Source organism: Trematomus bernacchii, unplaced genomic scaffold (genome assembly GCF_902827165.1).
Source record: "Trematomus bernacchii unplaced genomic scaffold, fTreBer1.1, whole genome shotgun sequence".
Lineage (NCBI taxonomy): Eukaryota > Metazoa > Chordata > Actinopteri > Perciformes > Nototheniidae > Trematomus > Trematomus bernacchii.
In genome coordinates, this window is record NW_022987720.1 from 17285031 (window position 1) to 17306728 (window position 21698).

At 44.8% G+C, this 21698-nt stretch overlaps 1 protein-coding gene across 1 annotated transcript in view; it reads left to right on the top strand.

The window, feature by feature from the left end:
* adgrl1a (adhesion G protein-coupled receptor L1a) overlaps positions 1-21698 on the top strand; it is a 96885-nt gene that overhangs the window by 17040 nt on the left and 58147 nt on the right. The window lies entirely within an intron of this gene.

Genomic DNA, 21698 nt, shown 5'->3' on the forward strand with positions numbered 1-21698 from the left:
GGAAGGGTGTGTGTCTGTGTAGAAGCGAGTTAGTGTGTATGTATGTGCAAGTGACAGGGAGTGAGGCTCAAGAGGCAGAATGGTGATTTGTGAGTATTGTATATTCCTGTAATCTGCTCTGATCAGATCAACCAGAGCCAATAATGCAACACTGAGCCTAATACCACACTGCTCTTTCTACATCTCTCACTTCTCTTTCTCTTTCTTTCAGTCCCTGCACTCCCACCCTCTCTATAGCTTTTTCCCTTTTTTTTTACTGCAGTGGGAGCCAGTGTTGCTGCAGAGGGAAAGATGGCGTAAAGATGGAGAGGGGGAGAAAGACAGACTAGAAAGAGTCAGGAAGATGGATGGTGGGAAACGGAGATAGGACTGAGAAAGACGCTCAGAGAACAGAGGAAGGTGGACGAGGATTGAACAGTAAACGATTCCTGCTGTGCTTGTGTGTGCTCCTGGTAGAGCCTGATACTGAATCAAACAGTGCTCTTTCTTTTTATTGACACACACACATAAACAGACACACATACAAGCACATACACTGGCCACAAGCATTTGAGTTTGTTTTTGGCCAGTGCTGGGTGGTGCTTGGCACAAGAAATTAAGCCAAACAACCGTGGCATCTGTCTCAGCAGCAGGAGAGTCCCGCCTCCCCACCCACACATGACCTGCCCTGCTTTCATTCACTGAGCGCCTGCTGCCAGCCTCAGGATGGGCCGCTGCCTCGTCCACTGCCCGCCACCCCCCCTCCGTCCCCGCCTCTTTGCACTGCCAACCACTCGGTGCCCGCGCCCATGTTTCCCCCCTCAAGCAACAACCAGGAGCCGAGCGATATGGCTGCTTCAAATATTCATAACAGCCACACTGCAACGCGAGGCTCTCTGCTCCGTGTGGCAGCCTCTCCATTTTGAGAGGCAGTTCTCAGGCTGCAGCTGCAGTTCGCCTGAACACAGTGCTCAGACTCAACTACTCTGTGGTTAGTGTGTATTAACAGTGCGTACTATAAGTATTAAGCAGGGCTTTGAATCTTTAGAGGCCTACCAACTGTATGGAGCTAAATATAAACTATGATCTTTTCTCTCTCCATCCACTTCCAACCATCCCCCTCTGTGCACAACCACCCGCCTGCTAAAGGGGTCTTGCTGCTTTACAGTACACTGAAACATAGCCTGAGCTTGGGAAGAGCAAACAAGCACACATGCAAGAAGGACACCAATGCTATACTTAGACCACTGGTACAGGCACACAACAGGCGCACATACTAGGCCAGTATGTAATACAAACTATTAAGAACAGTAATGTATGCAGATTTTTCTGCACACACAAACACACAGGCCCAAAGAGTGATGTCAGTGGCAGCTTCTGTGGAGAAAACTTCTACTATGTGTCTCCCAGGAAGCTACAGGCTGCATAAACATCCATGTGGAGAAGCAGCAGATGCCTCCGTCTCCCTCTAATGCTCCTTCCTCTCCACTCTCTTGCCCTCACATCCTACCACCTACTCACTCCCTCCTTCTCCAATCCTCCTATCTCCGTTTTCTGCCTCCTTTAATGAAGACCACCCCCCACTTGTTCTTCCCTTCCCTCTCAATCTCCCTTTCATTCAGCCACCTCGCCTTCCTTTACTCACTTCCTATGTTGCTCCAAATTCTCTTTTTCTCTCTCTATCTCTGGCCCTCTTTCTTTTATTCTCCCTCTCCTCTCATCATGCAGGCCGCCTGCTAGCCCTGGGCCCTACTGCTTATCCTCAGTATTCGCTCGTTGTATCTGTAGATTATTTCTCAGGGGGGCCTCCTATGTGTGCTCTCCACCATACTGTGTTATCTAGCTCATCAAGTGAGTTGGAGTGGATCAGGATGGGTGGGGGTTGAGGCTTGATGCTCTGGCTTATGGCAAACAGGTGGCTCAAAAGGAATGAGCACTAACAGCGATTAGTACGAAGGAAAGGGACAATTTCAGCGTTTCTATAGCAATCTTTTCTGAACTGGCATAGTTTCTAAACAAGAAGCAATTATTTGTTAAAGCAAGCCATCAATATCATGACGTTGTGAAGCTACACAGTGAGCCCACCAACTGCTAGTGAGCTACAAGATGGATGGGATGGCTGCTGGAACTAATGTGGCAGCTGAGTCTCAAAGCATGAGCTTGAATAATATCCGATTTAGAAGTTAAGTTCCTCAGCTTTCTCTTCTAGGGTTATTTTAACGATGCTATAGCACCTGCACATTGGCATTGATTATTGTTGGATGGCTGGCTTTTAACGACTGAGCCACTGTTTAATGTTCCTATCACGAAGGGTTATCATGTTACCTGTTCTCCTGTCTCCTGTCCCTGCACCTGCTAACTGGCAAGCCATCTTCTTAAGGAGAGAAAGGAAGAGAGAGCATGAAAAAGAGAGGGGTGCAGCATTGAGCCCTTATTAAAGCTGTCCTCCAAGTATGCCCTCTGACTGATTCCCCCTGTAAATCTCCCCTTTAATTGGAGAGGGCACAAGAAAAGATGTGCTATCCTCAACTACAAATGTATTCTGGGTCTCTAAGGATAGATGGGAGAGAGAGGGGAAGGCAGGCAGACAGAAAGACAGACAGAAAGACAGACAGACAGACAGACAGACTGACAGACAGAGAGGCAGGCAGGCAGGCAGACAGACAGACAGACAGACAGACAGACAGACAGACAGACAGACAGACAGACAGACAGACAGACAGACAGACAGACAGACAGACAGACAGACAGACAGACAGACAGAGGTCTTCAGAATGCGTGGTTGCAGAGCAAACACGGTGAGACATATAAACACAATGAGGTTTTGTGGCTCGAAATGACATATTTACATGTGCCTGGGCAGTGGGAGGCGGTAGGTGAGAAGATGAAAAGGTAGCAGGGTAATGGAGAGAGGCGGGCAGAGAGGTGCGCCAAGGGTGATGCAAGGATAGGAGGAGAAGGACAATGGGCGAGGAAGAGAAAGTAATGGAGGGAGACAAATAGAAATGGCTGGCAGTGAAAGAAAAGGAAGGTGTGTGTGTGAAAGAAAGAGAGAGAGGTAGAAGAGAGTCGGGCTGATTTCACCAGAGTTGCAGCCTGTGTCCTCCCTTAATGGGGTTGCCATGACAACGGTGTATAAGAGAGTCAGGCTCCAGCAGAGTGTGTGGTATGTGGATGTGTGTGCGCGTGCTCTGTTCCTCAAGTGATTGATTGTCTGTGAGACAATATACAGTACGATACCGTAACACAAGTGCACCTTGGGTATTTTTTGTAAAAAAGGAGGGGGGCAGTTTATTTCCTTCCACTGTTTGTTTGGTCTTATGTCCTTGTATGAATGACTGAGGAAGGGATGGTGGGAGGGAGACGGAAAGGAGCAGCTTCTCTGTCTGTGTCGTTGCCCTTCCTGGCAGAGCCAAGTGGGTGTGCAGTAGCTGCTGTGTAATGGCCATGTCCCTTGTACCATTGGCAGCCATGTTGAATCAGGGTTAGGTGATGTCATGCCGGTCAGGTGACGTTGTTTGCAGGGCCCAGCTGTCACGGAGCAGAGGCAGTCCCACAGGAGCGCCAATCTGTCATCATTATATTAATGACACGCATAGCACTGCTAGCAATGTCATCTCTTGTGTGTGCCAAAGCTAACGAGCAGCACCCTAATTGTAAAATTAATTGAAAAACATTTTGATTAAAGACCACCCTCCCCACCCCGGCCCTCCTCCGTCTTCATCAGCTCTCCTTTCACTCTGCACCGCTATCTTTCTATCCCCCTGGTTATGTCCTGAAGGCCTAGCAGCTCTCACATTCACACACTCTTCTCACTTTCTTGTTCTCCTCCCACATTTGCATTTCTCCCAACTTCATCTCTTCCCTGTTTCCTTTTCAACTTTTTCTAACCTACCAGCACGTTCCCTAGCACATCATTTTCTCCTCCCTTCAACATACTCGTTTTCCACTATCTGTCACTCTCCTCTTTCGTTAGGCAAATTACAACTCTTTTATGTGCTAGATCTCCCTCCTCATCCACCCTCCCTCCCCTCATGTTTGTCTTTTCCCATCAGGCTCCCCTCTGCGCTGCTGTCTCTCTCGTCTTTTCTCCTCATGTCTCTATTACTATGGGTTTTACGCACTCAGTATGTCTATGTATGCAACTATATATGGAGTTATAGATGTAAATGATTTAATAAGGTGGTCGTCTCTGCCCAGCGTCGCCTTTTCACTCCATCAGCTATTCCCCCTACGCACTTTGTAGCCTCACAGACCGGTCTGTCTCTTTTCCCCGACTCTCATTTACTTGCACCGTTCTCCTTCCCCTCTCACCGGTGAAGCTCCAGAGCCAGAGGGGAAGAAGGAAAAGTGATACGGGTAGTGTACCTCTCCACTGGTCTCTTATTCTCTAGCCTCCCCTCTCATCTCTCCTCTCCCACTGCTGCTCGTCTTACTCTCCATCTCTCCCCTGTGTGGACTGTGGTCCGGGTTTATCATTCTGCAGACTCCACAGCAAGAGTTCTGCTTTTCTAGGCTTTGTGAATATGTGTGAATATGAACCCACACGTCACACACGTCACACACACACACACATTCACACACAAACAGACACATACATGCACACGCTTATGTGTGATCTAATTAAGTAAATGACACATTACTGTAGGTATTGTACATCCCTCTGTGTGCCTGAGCGCTTATAGTACAGTATGTGTGAGTGCCAAATACAAGGTGTGAGAGAGTGAGAGTATATATAGGCTGGGATAATGAGAGCACAAGGGCTCATTAATGTCACCCGTTGCAAAAATGATACAGACAAGAAGGAGACATTGATCATCAACGAATGATCGAGAACGGCCCCTATCGATCGGAAACAACAGTTTGTCACCATGCTGATCGACGTCCCTGCAGGACAACCGGCTCCCTGGGGACGGTGTGACTCACAACCGGCTCTTATGTTCATTTAATAAAGAGGAAACATGGGCACAATTAGGTAAACATATCTCATATTCAATAAGAGAATGTAGTCATGAATGAAATCTTCCTTTGTGATTAACAAGGTCTGGTTATTGAATAGCACAGGAGCTTCCAACATTCTTCATGTTAGCCTTAATAGCTAAGTTCAGAGAGAGAACAAAAGCATTAGGGGGGAAAAAGAAATCAATATCAGGTGCGTACATGAGAGACCTGAGCCTGCCCTATTTTCTTGGCTTGCTTTCCAGAGTCCACTCCTGTAGGCCCTTGTTCACAGGACCCAGACTGTCTCGGAGAAAAAGCTGGCAGGGAAAGACAAGACGGCAAAGTGACTGTAACAACGGGCGGAGCGTTGCCATAGAAACGCAGCGTCACAGCTCCAAAGCAGATAACACATTCAGCGCCATTCCCTTCATCGCTTTTCCCACATCCAAGGATGAAGCGGGAACAGGTGTGATCAACAGCTTTCTTAAGTATTAGAAGGAAGGGGAGCGGGTGTTTGGCACCAGGAGGAACGCTTTCTCTCTGAATTTAGAGCGAAGCTTTCTCTGTTGTAATGACGACCTTGGGGAAAGAGCGCGAGATGGGTCTGAAGCCTCGCCAGCATGCATTAAAATACAAAGCAAGGCGGTGTATATGGAGGTGCAGTCGCGTTGTGGTCGTTTTCTAATTTGTTACTTCGTGTTTATAGCTATATTAAATCAAACCCTGTCTGTGCTTGCAAACTGTGGCGAACCCTCCTCATTCACCCTCCCTTTCTCCCTTCTTGCTTTTATAGTCTAGAGAAAAGAGGAAATGGCAATGTCGGACAAGATGTTGAATGTGTTCCTCTTCACGAGTGTGTGTGTGGGGCTGGCCCAAAGGCAGATCACCAAACAGCTGTGTGTTAGTGCCAGTGAGTAGACATTTGGTCCACTCGACCCATAGCGCTGGCACACAGTTTGGGGAACGGCGTCCAAGTCCTCCTCTCAAATCCTCGGTCCATCCGTCCGTCCCCTCTCATTGTCCCCGGGGCAGCAGGCAGCCCCAGCTAAAGACTGATCTGCTTGAACGGGCACAGGTGCAGCAGGGGGGTTTGTCCCACTGCCAAATGTTGTGCTTCTGTTTCCTTTAGGCTTACGAGAGGGTTGTGCAGCTCTCTCTTTTGCTTCTGGGCGGATTGAAAAGGCTGCAGATGCAAGTGTTTGATCAGCTTGCTGGTGCAACAGGAAACGGGCTAGAGAGTGAGACTAAAGTGGATAAAGAAAAACCGAAGATATTGAAATAACTGGAAAAAAATACTGAGGAGGATTATACATTATGGAAATAAGAAAGATCAGTGTGTGGTAGTTTCACATGTGTTGTGCAGCTCTTGGTCTCAGTAGTAGCGGAGTGAAGGTCTGGATGTAGGTACGGACACTGCAGTGTGCCTGCAGCTGTCCTCAGGGGACTGTTTTTGGTGCGGATGTGCGTGCCATGGGTATCTTTAGAGCAGCATGCTGCAGGCATCCCTTTGGGAACACAAGAAGGGGAGGGAATATAGAGGAGTTGCCTTCGGTTTCATGGCTTCAATCAGGAAGCTTCAGGCCGTGCCTCTCAAGTCTCAAGTAGAAGCTACGTCCATTTGTAGTTGTATTTAAAAGAGAATGTCTGGCACTCTTAAGGTCTACTTATTGCTTCCACATAGCCAACAGTGAGGAACAGTGAATGAAAGTAGATTTACATGTGTTTGTTAAAAAGCCTTTGGTACACTCAAGGACTGACCACATAGCGCACAGCAAACCTTCTGGTCTTTTGTCTCTCTCTCTCTATCTCTCTCTCATTCTCTCTCTCTCTCTCCTCTCTCTCTCTCTCTCATCTCATCTTCTCTTCTCTCTCTCATCTCTCTCTTCTCTCTCTGTCTCTGTCTCTGTCTCTGTCTCTCTCTCTCTCCCTCTCTCTCTCTTTTCGAATGCCCTTGCTTTCTCATTCGCTTTATGTCTCCCAGGACAGTGCTCAGAAATGTTGAAATGGGGCCTAACCCACGAAGCAAAGAGGTAGAGTCGTTTAAGCTAAGTTAAACAAGGGCACTTAGATTTTAAAGGGCCATAATCTTCAAAAAGGGGCGCTTTAAAATCAATTGACAAGACATATAAAAGGTAAAGACAAATTGAGAGGAAAAGAAGGTGTTGTTGGCAGTTAAGTGACTTATTCTTATGAATGAGCATGTTTAATTGAATGTCATTGATAGTTGTTCTGTTAGTGCGTCTTTACTTATGTGGCCATGTCTCAAAGTGTGGGCTCTATGTGTGTGTTTGCTGCGCTGCGCAGGTGGGCTGGATCAGTATCCAGAGCAGCACTGAGCCAGTGATTCAGCCCGCACAGTTTGGGCCAGAATCCAATCAGGGCAGCCATCTGGTGACCAATCAGGGCCCTGGCTGTGATGTCACAGCAACAGAGCTCTGGGTTCCATGGGAGCAGGGAGGGGTAAATACCATGAATCACATCAGACCTCTGTGCTGGTGAAGCGCGCTGGTTGTGGCACAGAACACACTATCAGGCTTTAGCTAGCAGCTGATTGGATGAAGCGGTGTGAGGGGGCGAACTGTGCTGCTGACCAGGATGCTGGGTCACTGAAACCAGGCTGTTGTGATTTGTGTGCCTGCTTTATGTGGGAAGCATTGTGTTTACGCTTCTTTACTGACAAGAAGGATCTGTTGGCCGGTACACAAGCTCCCTTTTATTCATGGTTGAACAGTCTCGTGCACAATTCTTTGCTTTTTGTGTGTTTACAGTACTGTAGATACTTTGAATCTCTGTGGTAGTTCCACGTTGCAGATTGTGGCATTGACAATGGAGCCCTCTCAGTAAGGGCATGAGGCAAATGCTGTATTCAACATGATTGACAGCTCTGTTAACTCTAATGTGTTTAATATCTCCTCCTTGCAAATGCCTCTATAATGTTAAATAGTCTCAAAGAGCGCAAGCCAGTTCTCCAACACCCAGTGAGTCACCCTGACTATTCACCCTGGCTAGGAACATTTTCCACCACTTGCGGTTAGCAGGCCAGAGGGGTGGAGAATGGCTGGGTGACAGAGGGAAGGAAGTCTCTGGAGAATGGCTGTCACTACCGAAAGGCCCTCTGCAGGGCACCAGAGGGGAAACAGGAAAAGGTGACAGTCTCAGTGAAAGTTGACCTTAAAAGGCTTCACAGCGCCAGATATTGCTGTAACACTCAAGTCTGTGAATATTTCATCAGCCCTTAAGCGAGTTGTAGAATATAGCAGGTTGTCGACGCTGGTGAAGCTATAGTAGTAATGCAATACTTTGGTGTTTCTAAGGCTACATAGAAAAAGGGGATAACATTTATATGGGAGCAGAACCAAAATACCGTACAATATTAATGCAAATACACCAGATGTACAGTAGCGTGCTAGAGGATGGGGGGGGGGGATGTTCTGTTGTGATTACTAAAACCAGTTAAATCCACCCTTCTTCCCTCTGGTGCTTATCTGATCAGTGGAGCAACCAGCTAGCCCCTCAGCTGGGATTTAATATCAAACACAGGCCATAAGCCGTGTTCAATAAGCATGACAAGGATAAACATCAGTAGGAACACGCAACAAACTGTATTGCTGGCCCTGCCTGTCTATATAAGGCCAGCGTCTTGACATCAGCACCCGCATAGGTAAACAGGGGAGAGCCAACAAGCCAGACCTCACATGTACTTCACACGGAGAGTGTGAGTGCAACAAAGAGAATAAAATGAGGGGAAAAAGAAAAGGAGAGGTGGAGGCATTCATGCAGAGAGAGACAAATCTAAACGCTGTGCGTGTGTGTGTGTGTGTGTGTGTGTGTGTGTGTGTGTGTGTGTGTGTGTGTGTGTGTGTGTGTGTGTGTGTGTGTGTGTGTGTGTGTGTGTGTGTGTGTGTGTGTGTGTGTGTGTGTGTGTGTGTGTGTGTGTGTGTGTGTGTGTGTGTGTGTGTGTGCGCTTTGCCGCCCTGGTGGCTTCAGGTGTTATCTTCTTAGCCTCCAGACTTGACAGTGAGATAATTAGAAATGTTAACACTCACTGGAGCTTGTACTTCTATGAATTTCTTTCTCTCTCTCTCTCTCTCTCTCTCTCTCTCTCATTAGCTCTTTCCAGTCTATCTTTCACACACACACACACACACACACACACACACACACAGACACACACAGACACACACACACACACACACCAACCACCCTAGGATTCTATTATCTCCCTTAGCCCGTGTTATGAATGACACACTTAAAGCCTGGAATGACTTGGCCATGCAGCAGTGGATCACAATTAATGTCAACTCTAGCATCTGCGGAAATAATTGTCACAGCTCAATTTAAAGTGCTGATGACCTGTTTTGCTACTTTTAATAAGAAATACTTATTTTTGTTCACATCTACTTGTACGCAGGATTATCATTTTTTTTCATTGCATTGGCTATTTCATTAGAATTGCAAGGATAAGTTATTAAAGACTGTATTTTGAAAAGGAACATGTGATGTAATGATAGGTGGAAACATAAGTACATTAACAGTTGGAATAATCGGACTGACCTTAGGTTAAGAATTAAGGGTGGGAAATTGTTGCATTGTAATTCCTTGAAACAACACAAACAATAGACGTTTATATTTGAGGCGGAAAACAAACAGAGGCCAGTTTACTGAAGCATTATGAGGACACTGTTGAACATCTGACAAATGTCTTGGCTCAAGGAAATGGAGAGAGAAACAGAGAAAGACATGCTCACTGGAGTGTTTCACATAGAAAAATGAATAGTGACAGAAAGCTGACGTTGGGATGACAGCCTTGTTTGTCCTTTGCTGGATGATCAACATGTGTTACGCGGATATGGGTCCCCAAGGTGGACATAGGGCAGCTGATACACAGTGATCTACGCTCCACTGGAATTCCCATGCCTTTAAATTAGCATCCTAACTTCGCTTACTCAGCTAGCAGCACAAGCTGTGGAGCAGTGTGTGAACACTGGCGATAATGAAACGGCACACCGTCGACATCATTAAAGATAATCTTCGCTCATTTTGTGCTGGGACACATAATCCTAGGAAGATACCATGAACAACAGGAAGAGATCATTTTGCCAGAGAAATGCACATAAACACCTTCCTATTATAATCTTGCTGGCTCTCACACCTCTTATGCTTTGTTGGTTGGGGGGGGGGGAAACAAGCATTGTAGGTTAGTTTGCAGGAAACAGATCCCAGGTCAAGGAAAAGGCTTGTCTGAAGGCGTCTCCAGCGTGTGTCTAATTGAGCGCTGTGTAGTTAATTGTTTGTGCGTGGGAGGGGAGAAATCAATCTGTTTTCCCACTGCCGTGACTTCTAGGCCCTGGGGTGAGAGACTGGAGCTGGCAGACACAGACCCACACATACACACTCGTGCGCAGCTCTGCCAAAAATCCCTAAAACCATGCCTTGGAAACACATGCAGACCCAAACCCTTCCCCTACTGGCACACACACTCACACACGTAAAACACTCACTCCTCCGAGGAAGAGGATGTGCATGAGGGGTTATTGAGTCAGGGTAAAGTCAGATCCATCTATCGATCGGCTGCTTGCTGAGAGAGGAGTCAGGAACGTGAGCCCTGCACAGGTCAGAGGGCCAAGAGACGGGAGGGGTGAGAGACAGTGAAAGAGAGAGAGAGAGAGAACCCTACAGCGCTTACAGCTAGAAGTGTTCTAGCCCCCCCCCCCCCCCCCCCCCACACCCATGCTTTCTAAATGCGGAGCCAGCGTTCTGCTTTGACGTGGATAATCAGAGAAGCTCTTCTCAGCTTCATGAACATTAGAATAAGATTTCTTCAATTTGTATCCTGGGTCAGTGCCATGTTAAATCAATGAGAGAGACATATATGTACCAGCAGCAACTAATTGCTATCCTTATCTTTTATCTGCAGCCATTGATATAGATTATTCTATACTTAAAGTACAACATATATATATGTTTATATTTAATTAATCTACAGCAAACCACTGTGTCAATTAACATATAAATGCAAATAATTAGCCAATTTGCATTTTCTACTAATCAGCTCATTTGCATGTGTTTAGTTATCTTTAAGGGTGTTTCAATTTATGACGGAGAGCTGTTGTCAATGAATGCCTATTTGCATTTTAAATGTTTCGCTGTGCTTCAGTGCACATGGTTGTGCTAGTTTAGGGGACATTTGCAGCAAAAGAGTGTCACCTGAATAATTTACTTTTCCTTTCATTGGGATCAGAGCAGCGACTTACATCTGATCTCATTTGAGCCACCAGCCCTCCTGTCCCATTGGCTGCCAGAAGCTGGTGGAATGTCCGTAAGCCCTTTGATTGGCTGAGAGTTATTTATTTTCACTCAGTCAACAACTCTTCCATTATTGATGGGAATGAGGCAATCTGGGATCTGATGATGAGATGTGAAAAAAGGATGAGAACTGCAGAGGGATAGAGGGAGCATGAGAGTACAAACCAGGGGTATGGAGGGGCAGAGACATGAAGCTGAAGAAAGATATGAAGGGGGGGAGGGGTGATAAGGTGGATGAGTACAAACAGTGCTATCCTTCACTTGGATAGCAGCAGCAGGCGCCAGGAGATGTCTGTTGATTCATCTCCTTTTATGCGCTTGGTTCCCTTTCTCTACCGTACCTTTTTACCAGAACAAAAGCAGACGGAGGGAGTGATTCAGAGTGACCAGACGTCCGAGACTCCCAGTACGATGGGGGAAAAGGTCACATGAAACAGGAGGCTCCATGGAGACCACCGACCAGAACGAAATGTGTCGATGAACTGATTTACTCAGGCCCCCAGGGACAGGAGGAGATGGAGGGAAACATGAGTATTTTAAAAGAAAGAAAAAAAAAATGTTGGGTCGAGACAGAGCTGTGTGTGTGTGTGTGTGTGCATATTTAAAGGTGTGTGTCAGGGTGTACAAACATGTCTCAAGGCATAATCATTACAACAACACCAAAATAAACATCTTCATGTGCATGGGATTATAGCATGTGTGTGTGTGTTCTTGCTTACTGTAGCTTGGCACTATGAGCAGTAGTGGTCTGCACAGGCCCTCTGGATCCTTTCCATGCACTAATGGGTGTTCACCTGGTGTGGATGGCGGCAAAGCGTTTCCCAGCATGGCGCTGTTGGTAATGAACAGAAGCAGGCAGTGGAAAGCAGCACCTGTTACAGCCTGACTGACTGAGGCCCTGAGCTCTGTGTCTCCCCCCGCTCCTCTTTAATCAGACCACCACCGCCCATCAGTCCTCCGAGACCTCACAGCATGGATGCATGCACTTGTGTGTGTTTGTGTGATTACTTGTGTTGTTCAAAAGCACACAAAAAGAGGCAGATTAAGAGGAGGTGGGAACAAAGGGGGAGAGATTCTACAATCATGTCAGTAGTAATAGTATTTCCTAACATAGCCTCAGGCTCTCTGTGGGGTTCCAATTGTTATTTCTAGCAAATGTGCATGCTAGTGTCAAACATATACCTGTCTGGTTCCTACAGCTGAGCACAGCCAAGTGCAACGGCTGCTGTCCGATGATTAAACTACCTCCCCAGACTATATTTGACCTTTCTAGTATGAACATGTCGGTGTTCTTTTATTCTTATCTTCTTTAGTTCAGACTTCTTAATACAAACACAAGCAATTATTCAGTTATTTCAAATTGAGGATATAGATAATTAAACAGGAGTTTTTAGCAGCTAGCTAAGATTTAGCTTATGGAAATGTTGCACGCTTGCTCTTCTGCACGCTCTCACTTTTTTTCCTGTTGTTCTTGAGTAGGTATGAAGGCTGCTGGGCTGTATGTGGGACAGTGTCAGTGTTCATTTATGCATGTGTGTATATATGTGTGTGTGTATGGGGGGGGGGGGGGGGGGGGGGGATTGCATATGTGTGTGTGACAAAGGTAGACAGAGTGAGGAAGCAAGAGAGGAAGTGAGTGACAGCGATGCTTTAGAATTGGGGCATGTCAGCCAGGCCTGCTGTGTCAGAATCTCCTGATGCCCAGCGTTTCCATCCTAAAGCTGGATAACCTTGGCAGGCAGATTGGGGTCACTACTATCAAATTAGATACATCACTCACCCACACAGGCAGACATAAACACAAACCGTTGCACAACACAAATCGGTTGGACATTTGGAAAAGGTAGACATGTTTTGCATCAAGATAAACAAGCAAGCTCCTCTGCTCTTTTGATGCTCGACAAAATCATCTGGATAACTCCAGACAGATACAGAGGGTCAAGGAAAATTCACTTAAATGTTGGCATTTTGCTGATTTGCTCAAATTACCATAAATTGGGCTCTCTAATGCCCAGCTGTCACGATAAGAGAATGCACTGGGTTGATCAAAATCCAGATACACTAATCTGGGGTTTAATTAATGTGCGCTCACATTAAAGACTAGAAGCATACGCTCATGAGGCGCTCTGATTGCAAACTGCTCTGTGACTGTGTATGTGAGTCATTTGCATAGTGTGAAGCTCTGACATTAGTGGTATTGCTAATAAACAGCACTCTCATGTTATCGTGCCAGAAATTCAAACCCTGAAAACAAACGTAAACCTGAAAAACGAATCAGTTAGTATAATTTATTTGCACAATTTAAAGTACCCGTACATAACAACAATGATGACAAATGATCAGTGCAGGAAGTGGCAGATGCCTCTCTTGAAACCTCGTAAATGATGTTAAAATTGCACAATGTTATAGAGAACACAATATTAAAATACAGAAAATAATATCACATCAATATAGTCAGATATTCAATAAAAAGGCAGCTCTCTACCATCTGGCTGCCAAGGAATCAGAATACCTTTACCACAGAGGGGACATTTGCAGTTTAACCCATCCTAGTGTTAGGAGCAGTGTGTAGGGAACGGTGCCTTGCTCAGGGACACCTCGGTAGCACTTGGTCTTGCCGGGACTTGAACTGGTGACTTTCCAGTTGCCAACCCAAGTCCCTATCCACTTCACCGCCACCGCCTCAAAACCTGAATGTCCTTACAAACACTGAACACACTACATCACAATAACAATGTCAGCTTCATGTTCCAACAGCCTGCAGCACACTCCTTAAATAAAATGAATTGAAAGGAATGAAGCATGTTTGAAACCAATAAGAAAAAGGTAGAAACAATTCATTTAAGTCGGACATATAACACAATATCAGTATCTACATGTAGATGCTCCAACTACTAAGCTCACTTTATACACTTTGGATATAAATTGTGATTGACAGTGACAATAAGGCATTTCGTTTTTGATCTGTTAAACCCTCCCGACTTCACTAGCTGCACTGCCACAACCTTGTATAGAGAGTGGATCCCTAAATGGGCAGGTTAAAGATGTGACAGAATAATTAGTTGATGGTTCCACTGATTCAAAAGAAGGATGCTTTCATTGTATGGGTCCCAGCAATGAGATGAAAAGAATGTCAACCTATTTTTAAATGCCACTGTCTCTTTTTGTTCTGAATCCCTGCTCTACTTTTTGCCACAGATCTAAACTGGGTCAACATCACATGTGGCGCCCCGGTGGGCCCTTCTGTGTGTGTACATTTGTGAGTGTGTGCATGTGTGTGAACATGTATGTGACTCAAGGCACGATTTGTGTTGCCGTACACCAACATCAACACTGAGGAGGGGCTTTACAGTTTGCCTCGAGTGAGTCCCAATGGTAGCTAAACAATTACGAGTTTTTTCCACACGTAATTATTGTCTATCATCCCCAATTACAGTAGAAGTGAGCGTGCATTATCAGCAAATTGTTTAAGTCTATTGCTGTGCTCATTACTAGAGAGAGCTGTGGATAGGCGGGAGTCTAAAAGGATTGTGTGTGTTTGTGTAAGTGCATACAAACTTTCCATGTGTCTGTCTGTGTGGCTTGCATCCGTATTGTGTTCCAACAATAGCGTATGCTTGGCTATGGTGTACCGTAGCGCAACAGTGAGGCAGGGGTTGCCCTGCTGGAGCTTCCAGATTAATAGACATTGATAATAACACACACAACTCACAGCGCTTCTGCCCGTAATGAAGATGGATCTAGCCGGGCCTGGCGGTGCACAGGCACTCAGGGTGGCAGGCTGCCAGTCACAGCCAAGTGACATCTGGGAACAGCTCAATGCAAAGGGCGGGAGGGAGCAAGATTCACCAGAGAGTACAATTTCATAACATTATCATGTTATATCATAATCCATTGTTGGTGGCTCATAAGATTAATGTCAGGGCCGGCAGTTATCACTCTTGTTATGTAGACTTAATGGTTACAGTGAATTATTCATTTCCTCCTATTGATTTGCAACGCAACTCATGCTGACAAAGTTGACAGCGCAGGTTGACTGATATGGAGTCTATCTAATTTGACTGTGAGGTTGGGACGTCGGGGGAAATGAAACGGAGGAGAAAGTGAGAGAGGACGAAGTAAACTGGCAGAAACAAGGTGGATGTGAACAAACTAGGCTGCTCAACTTTCTTTTAGTTGGTTTTTAAAACAGATGTCCATGTTTTTGGATGACGAAAATTACATTGCACATTTATCATTTCCGAATTACAATTTTCTGTCTGAATTAATGAATATTTGTTTTCACTGGTTAGGGATTTGTTAGACTGCCTGGGTCAGAGGTTTTATCCATGGAAGATATTAGATCCCATTAGAGCAGGGCCGCAGCCAGTGTAAGAAGACAGGTGGGTGCTGAGGTCACTTCCTCTGGCAGCTGCGGCGGGCATCACAGGGCAAGCATTGATGAGTGGTGGCATTGCCTCCTGTTGCATCAGTAATAATGAACAGTGACAAGCCCTCTGCCGCCACAATAAATCACAAACCAAACTGGAGACACAGAAGAGCGGGCCGGGGAACACACTCTCCGCTGTGCCGTGTCATCGCTGACGAACAGACTGACTGGCTGGCTTGGGGCAGACTATCTCTATCACTCATTCACACATGAAGCCCTGTTATCACACACACTCAACACCCTTCAGATACTTCTGCGCTCTGGTTAGCATGCACAACCATTACTTAGGAATATTGAACTCTTACTCAGGGCTCTATAGGCACTGAGGCATTTTATTTTATTTTTTACAACTACTTCTGTTTTGGAAACATATAATAGTTCAAGTGTAAACTCTAGAGATGAGGAGGGTTTGTAGAGAGCTTCAGCTGAGGGTGGATGCTGGAGCAAGAAAATATGGTACAGGAGTGTCTATTGAATAAAGTGGAAGCCCCCCCTTCCTTCTCCTTTACCTCTTTGACAGCCACACTAGCCCTGTTTGATACCCCTCCGCTGTGTTCTGCAGCTCTGCAGATTCCCTTGTCTCATTTGCATTCCCTTAAAGCACACTTCCATTAAAGTCTCTCCCTGTTTTTCGTCTCTTCCCTCCTTCCTTCTGTTTCTTCAAATCGTTTTTTTTTTTTTCCCTTGGTTGCTGTTTTGGAAGGAGCCTTATTCCCTGTTGACTACACAGCCCATCCCCGCTCTCCCTGAGTCAGTAATCAAACACATTGGCCCTAATACACAGGCCATTACAAGGGCTCTGATGTTCCATCTGCACACAGCCGGCACAATGGTGTCATTATATAAACAGCCCTGCTGCTGCAGCCAGCCAGATACTACCACACCAGAGCTCCGGCCTTAACTGACCCAGCCCAGTAAATGGGAAAGTGTTGGGATGATCTGACCTGAATGTGCTTGTGTAGTCGCTGCTAGCCTAACAACATTATCCCATCCCGAATGAATGCTCTATTGTTAACATTATAGTTCTCATAGGACAGAGACCTTGTGGGCTGTTTAGCGTCAGTGAAACTGTAATAGAATCAGGTTGTTGTGAAAGAATCATATCTAATGCTCTTATGTTGCCTTTGCTAGTGATAGCCTCACCAAAAAGGATTAGGGAGATTAGTGATAGGCCCAACTAGAAGATAAGAATAACAGGAGGGAGGGCAGTGGTTTATACAAGCTGGATTGCTTTCTGTTTTTTTGCAGTGACATTGATGCGATCTTGTTTTGCAATAAGTGTGCAGAGGTGGGATTGTAAAATGAGGAGAAAATAATGTTATTCTCTGAGTTTAGAGCTTTAGGGCATTAAATATTAAAAATACATACTTTATGTTGTTTTGATTTCTTAGATAATGGAGTCAGATTTTGCAAGCTGTTGCCCTCGATGTTACTTTTAGCACAGTGACTCGTTCTCGTTATCAAAGTTAACTGATCCCATGCACTGCGTTAATGGGGCCTTTTGAAACACACACACACATACATAAACACACATTCATACACACACACATGCACTGAGAGTGAAAGTGTGTCCAAATCATCACTTTGACAAATTTGAATAATCATTGAATTAAATTCGACTGTCATACCTCGGCATCCTGGAAGGCAGGTTTGACAGTGGAAAACACAGCCTCCCACTCAGCAGAGCTCCATTACAGATGGGGATGGTAATGATATTTCATGGTATGTCTGTAACGTTTCGAAAGGAAAGGTAGGGTAATTATATTCAGTTTGGAGAGTGATTAGTTTTATGGAGGTGAAGAAGTAATTAATGAATTCATCCTCATTTATTGTTACACTTCCGTGTATTGCTCCCTCCTGCTTAACTCCAGAAAGTACAAAAGAGTATCTAGTGTGACAAAGCTTCAGCACAGATGAGTCAGAGGGAGAATTACTTAGAGCCCCCCAGGCGAAGCATACGTTTTTGTCGTTCTCTGCAGTCTCATCAAACTGTAATACTACATAGCTCGCCTTCACTGAGTCTAGTGATACTTTCCTCTGAAATAGAGTGCCTTTCTCAGACCTGACTGGGACCAAATCCCAACACTGAGTAAAGAAACTACTGTTTATAGTTGATTCCAATCTAAGTGGATGTTGGAAGTTTATTTCAACTGAATCTTTACTTGATTACAAATATTGAAAGCAGCAGTTTTCATCACTTTCTGATTTGTAAGAGAGACGTGATTGCCATTCAGTTTTACACGCTCTACTGTGTCGGTTGCTAGGAGGCAATCATTTCCTTCATAGCGGGAGCTTTGCTACTGAACCAACTATTTGTTGTTGAAGCATCTGAGGCATAAACATCAATCCTAATAGCATGGGAAATGCTGGTGCTTCATCATAGGATGCAAAGACTTCTCTTTTCACGAAGCAACAGAATGACAGAAGTTATGAATCTTTAAATCAATCAAAAAGTGTTTTTCTAACCAAATAAATGTGGTTTTCTGTTTTCGAGTTCCCCTGCTTTGCTCCCCAATGGCCTGCATGATTTTCACTTGTTCATACAACATAGCTCATATTTGTATATATAATAATGCTAAGTACATGCAAATCCTTGGAAAGCTCTTTGTAGAACATATACTTGAAGATGCAGTGTTCAATCAGTTGCAAATATATAGCCCTTTGACTAGTAAAACACTTGCACAAATGCATGAGTGGACTCACTTATCATACTCTTCCACCTTGATATCAGATTCCCCTAGGAGGGGGAAAAAACAGAGGAGAGAAAGTCTGACGCTGTGGCAGCTCTGAGAGTTGCACCAGCTTTTCTAATTCTACATCAAAAACTGTCTATGTGAATTCTTTGTTCTGCCTCCTTTTGATTCTGGTTGGGTAATGTTCCTAAATGCCTCTTTCTTTTGTACAGAAATGATTGTGTGTGATTGGGTAAACATGAATGGTTCTCGTGGCAAACACACACACAGCTTTTAACAGTATCCCCCAACCCGTATAAAAAGGACTAGTGACACCTCTCGATGAGCATCTCTGCTAAAGCAAACAGATCGTAATGATCATGGTGATTATCCTAATGATCCAATGGAAGTGGATAATGAGGTTATTTGCTTTGGATCAAGGCAGAATGGAAATGAATAGCCGTACGTAACTGAGGGAAGCATCCCAAACAGTATGACTGAGCTGTGCACTTAAGTGTAACTCTGCTACTACAGTAGGGATGGGTACGGTGGCCCAGAAGGTCAATACACAACAGCATTTCACCAAAAAGTTTTCTCTCGGTTCCAACAATCACCAACTCTGGTTTGGTCGCAAAAAGGTTACATGTGAAATTGTGCCGGCTCGACCCTCTGTTTCCCCCGCTGTCTCTCTCTCTCTGCCCTCAGAACAGCAGCTCTCACTCGCTCTTCAGTGGCAAATCATCTGAATTAGTCAAATCAATTAACAAAAATGCCTTAGAAACCCACAACATATCCATAATTACTCATCAAATTATATATTTGTCCAATCCCCCATCCATATCTGCCACCGCTTCATTAGGACAGCTGCATGTCTGGGTTTTATTTTTATTTTAATACAACGGACTGTTAATCTGCCTTCCTGCCCTCGTCACCTTTTTCCCCAGTGCAGATAAATTGCTGTCCGTTCTCCCATTTTTTCGGGCTCCGGTCTCAGGGGTTTGATGTTGTGCTCTATTACAAGAGAAACAGTGATGATAATAATGGCGGATGTGATCAGTGCAGAAGGTCAGCATCTGGCCTCGGGCGCGTAACATTCTCCAAGTAGGGAGAGCACAGAGGGTGAAGATACCCTTCTCACACCCTCCAAAGACTCCTAAACTTCCCCCAACCCAGAGGCAGACTGACTCAACACAGGCAGAAGCAATGTTTTCTCCTTTGACATTACTTCCAGTTTTCTTACAATTCATTTGCTGTTCTCACTTGGCTATTTTCCCGCTGTTTCTCCCCCCACTCTTTCTTATTTTTTCTCGTTATACAGAAAGCCATCCTTCTCTTACTTTGCGCTATACTTCTTTGGCTCCTTCTGTTCCTTGTTTAATAGTCACTCAGACGGCATAAAGCATTCCTCTCTTTTTTCAGTTTTCCTTCATTTTTGACATCCTTCTTTTCTCTGTATGTACTCCTTGCTTACCACATTGAAATAGTGTTCTGTAATGCTAGCTTTTTTTCTTCTCACAAAATGAAATCAATTTATCCACCCTGCACTTTTTCTCTCCCTCCCTCCTTCAATCACGTACCAGCCCTCCCTCCTCTCTCCTCATCTTCTGAGACCACAGGAGAGCTATTGTTAAAAAGTACAGTCAGAGGAAAGGAGAGGAAAGACAGATTTTTCTTATTAAAACCACAAAAGTTAGAAATGGAAAAAAAAAGACGGCCGGTCACTACACGGGAGGGAATCGCTTTTTTTGACCATTGATAATAGAGCACCAATGGAAGCGGGGGGGGGGGGGGAAAGGCCATGAGAGGGAGCACTGACGCCAAGGCTTCTACAGTACCACATCACATGTCTATTGCTATTTGTTTACTGCTTTTCCACTCTTTCTTTGTCTCCCCTGCCCTCCCTCTGAGCGTGTCCTTTTTCTCTCAGCTTCTGGTCATAGAGGGTGGTCGCAAACAAACTCAAATTAAGGCTGCAGCAATAGTGAAGAGGTTGTGTGTTTGTGCACATAATATAAATAAATGCTGGTGTGAAGAACGGCTGCTGCGGATATGCTTTGTACAGTACTCTGTGTCCTGTTTGCATTCTTTCTCCCTTTTCACTGTTTGCCCTCTCCTCGCCCACTCGGTCTTACTCGTACTCTACGACATCCAACATACTAATCCACACAGCGACACCCAGGCAAGACAGTGGCTGCGGGCCGGGCGTTGCCACTAGGGAGAAGGGTAAATATCAGAGAAGGTCAGGAAGGGGAGGGGCTGGAGAGGTGGAGGGGAAGCCAAATCAGTGGTGATAAAGACAGGCGGAAGCCACCCAGTCACTCAGGAACGGCCATCTTGGCTGCAAGGTATTCTAACTGTATCATTTCAATTTGAGATATATTTCAAAATTAAGATTAGTTTAAGCCATTTACCTTATTGTCCAAAATACTTTCTTTATTCTGAGCTTGTGTGGTGCCAAAAAAGGCTCCAGCCAACCACTTTGTGCAGAAAGCTTTATCTATATTTATGATTATTTTTATTTTCTATGTATTACATTACAAAAACATTGAGTCCAAGCAAAGAGTGCAACTATATATAAATACTTCAAACCTTGACAAAGGCCCTGCATACCAAATACCAGTGGTTCTTACATTTCACAGAAAAAGCCTTAAATATAAAATATAGTCAGGAAAGTATTTTGCACTTTTGTGTTATTGATTTATGAGTGGGTGTAAAGGCCTTTAGATTTACTTTTCAACATATCCATTATTTGTAAGATGTCTAACATTTGATCACTTTGTGTTGCTGAAACATGATAATATGGAAACGTCTAGCGCTGACTCGAACCTGTGTTTGTCTGTTTGTGAAAGAGGGCATATATGCTGATGTAGCCCTTTTACAGAATATGTTGTTAGCATCCATCATATAAAGGGAATAAGGGTTAGAGACATCAAAGTTAATCCTTTAAACTCCCTCAAAATAAAAATAAAAATGTGTACACACAACAGAAGACACACGCACACAAAGATATAGACAGATGCAGTCCAATCTGTCTGTTTCATCAGCAAGCTCAGCAGGAGGAGTATTAGCTCGAACAATACCATCTCTACTGTTTTCTGTCTAGAACCCCCTGCAGGGAAGAGCAGTTTCTACTTTCAAAAGATCAGAACTATAGTTCCAGATTATGATTTATTTCATTAGGCAAATGAGATGTTTGAGCCCTACGGCACTGCTGACTGAGTCACCACTTTTTACCGTCTTGCTTTGAGTGCGCTTGCCTGTACGCAAAGCACACACACACACACGCACTTAGAAGGCATGTAATTTTCACATGTCTCATATAGCCCCTTAACTGCCTCAAAACATATGTAGTCTGATTCAATCAAGCGTTA